We start from the raw sequence: 3,329 nt of genomic DNA, 5'->3' as shown, positions 1-3,329 counted from the left end.
AGATTCCGGCCGTCCTCCCGCCGCCGTCCGACCTCCGTTCGCCGCCGGACCGGTCCCGTTCGGTCGGTCTCCCTCCCAGCAACATTTCTAGACCGGTGAGAGGAGCCCTAGCGCCGCCGTGAGTGAGCGGTGCCGCCCGAAAGAACCGACTGCCCCGAGCTTCCCTTCGCCGGAACTTCCTCCTCCGGCCACCAATCCGGGCAAGCTTGGTACGGTTTTGTAGCCCTCCTCCCGTGCAACAACCCCTCCAAACAGCTCCCTCCCTCTTGAGCTAGGTAAGGAGAAATGTGGAGTTGAAATTTCTAGGCTTTTAAGTTATTTTCGTTCGATTAGCCTAGTTAGGCTTGGAATTGGGTGATGTGTTGGTCATGAAAGTTGTAGAGGAGATTGAGAGGAAGATTCTGTTAAAATTTGGTAGCATTTGCAGGTCGCCGGAAAACGGCTGCCGGCCGCCGCCGGTTAGGAAATTTTTAGGGTTTTAAATGTGGAATATTAAGAGGAGTATATTGGTGTGATTTATGGAATTTTTGGATGAGATTTGGATAGGTTTGTGAATTTCCGAAGTGTGGTATTTTTGGCGGGTAATTAATGTAGAATCCGGCCGTTGGATTTAAGTCGTATTTTGGGGAGGTTGTATTTACGACTATTGAGTATGATATTTAAGTTCGGATCGTTCCGATGTAAGAATATCGAAGTTAGGCAATGATGAGCGTAATTATGGCTCACGGGTAATTTTGCCTATTTTGATTAAATATTGGATTATTGGATGGGCAATTAATATTTTATTTGGAACAGGACGTGAGGAGGCTCGAGCAGACGAGACCCCAGATCGACAGCAGGCTTAGGCCTAATTTGTGAGTGGACTTTTGTTTTAAATAAATGCATGCTAAGTTCACGATTGAATAATTAATGTCGTGGAGTATTTTGCCGTCAATTAATTTTGACGCTTTTATTTCTCTGAGAGAGAGTTACCGAAAATGGGATTTTCGGTGAATATAAATATGTATATATGAGAGAGTATGTATAAAAAATGCTAGCTAGCCATATGTGTTTGTCCACCTTAATGGCGTAGCATATAGCCGCACTATGGTGTGACGTGAGCGTTGGACGTAAGCGTAGTAGCCCTATTTGAGTGTTTAATTCATATAGGGGGTATGGACACATATTTATACACCCGTCTGTCCACCTTGATGGCGTAGTGTAGCACCGCATTAAGGCTGACGTGAGCGTTGGACGCGAGCGTAGTAGCCCTATATAGACCCATGAATTTATATAGGGAGTATGGACGAGTGTAAATACATACATATATTATAGAGTCTGTGAGGCTCGATATTTTATGAGATAAAAGTTTTATCGCTTGCGGCACGCATTCGATTTTTCCTTAGATATTAATTTCAGGAAACATAAATATTTTATTTATTATTTTATTTTTGTCCACTCACTCTAACGTTATTAAATGTTTTCCCCTGGGCCCTTCGTTTTAAATTGCCCAGTCTGCAGAGTTCGGGTTGGATCTAGTAGGAGGCGAGGCATAGTCACCCGCATTTTTGCTAATTTTCGTCAGTAGGTTACCTGTTCAACCTACTCGTGTTTTCTTGCTTCCGCTAGTGTTTAGTAGCTCTGAATACTTTTGGATTATTGTATATTATGTGTAGAATTTCTGAAGGATAATTATGTGATGTTTGGAAGTGTTGAATTAAGAGTGTAATTTGGAATTTTCGAATTAGGGTTGTCCATCTGCAAGGGAGATTTTCTTAATCTTTTCAGTAAATTTTCCTTGGAGGTGGTCCCCGCACGACTTACTCCGGGTTTCAGGGTGAAATTTGGGGTGGGTCGTGTCACATATAATGCTAATGGATCTGCCGCGGTCAGACCATCACTCTGTAAACACTAAGTATGACCAAGAATATGAGGTAGTACTAAAAAGAGAAAGGAATCGAATAACCTAATGCTCTGATACCAACTGTCAAGACCCACCCCGAATTTCACCCTGAAACCCGAAGTAAATCCTGCGGGAACCACCTCCAAGGAAAATTTACCGAAAATTCGGCATAACCTCCCTTGAAAATGGACAACCCTTCCTAATAAAAACTTGCATACACTTCAAAAGAATCCATCTATAACCCTCTACTCCTGAAGCCTTCGTGCTCCCCAAATCACAACATCTCCCAATTTATTTACTAACTTTAATAAGAAAAACTCACAATCAACAATCACAGGTTCAGAGCAACTCTATTAGAGGAGAAATAAACTAGAAATATATATATATATATAAGCGGAAGCTATACTACTAACTATGCCTCGTCTCCATGTACGCCCGACCTCAACTATGCAATCCTGCAAACTGGGCATTTTCAAAACGAATGGCCCAAGGGAAAACATTCGAAAACGTTAGAGTGAGTGGACAAAAGTAAATTTAAAAGAAACGAGCAATAAATATCTTTATGCTTTCCCAAATTAAATTTCCAAAGAAAAGCAAATGCATGCCTCAAGCGATAAACTTTCAACTCATAAAATATCGAGTCTCTCATGCTCTAAAATATATGTATGTATTTACACACGTCCATACTCCCTATATAAATTTGGATTTATATAGGGCTACTACGATCACGTCCAACGCTCACGTTACGCCTTAATGCGGTGATACACTACGCCATTAAGGTGGACAGACGGGTGTATAAATATGTGCCCATACTCCCTATTTGAATTAAACACTCATATAGAGCTATTATGCTCACGTCAAACGCTCACGTCACACCATAATACGGTTATATGCTATGCCATTAAGGTGGACAGACACATATGGCTAGTTAGCATTTATATACATACTCTCCTCATAAATACATATTTATATTCACCGAAAATTCTATTTTCGGTAACTTTCTAAGAGAAATAAAATTGTCAAAATTAAAATGACGTCAAATGCTCCAACAAAACTAATTGTTCAACCATGAACCATAGCATTCATATTATTTAAAACAAAAGTCCACTCACAACTTTAGGTATAAGCTCGACGAAATCCAAATCGCCAGTCAAGTGAGGTCTCCTCGAATCCTAGCACAATAACCATGCTTAGGACCAAACTTCAAATTTAGAAAAAAATAATACTTAAAATATATAACCCAAAACTCTTCCGCGTAACCCACTACCCTTTCTAGGGTTAAAACAATAATAAGAGAAATCCAACGACCATTTTAATAATTCAATTATTTGCTTCACTTGAAATCAATTAGTTCTTAAATAAGAACAAACCTTTCACTAACTCCATTCCTCATTTATCCATTTTCTTAATCTGAGAAATCCTCGATCACAACACAAAAACAAATGAT

The sequence above is a fragment of the Fragaria vesca genome, linkage group LG2 (genome assembly GCF_000184155.1).
Source record: "Fragaria vesca subsp. vesca linkage group LG2, FraVesHawaii_1.0, whole genome shotgun sequence".
NCBI lineage: Eukaryota > Viridiplantae > Streptophyta > Magnoliopsida > Rosales > Rosaceae > Fragaria > Fragaria vesca.
Note: the sequence above shows the minus strand (reverse complement) of the source record.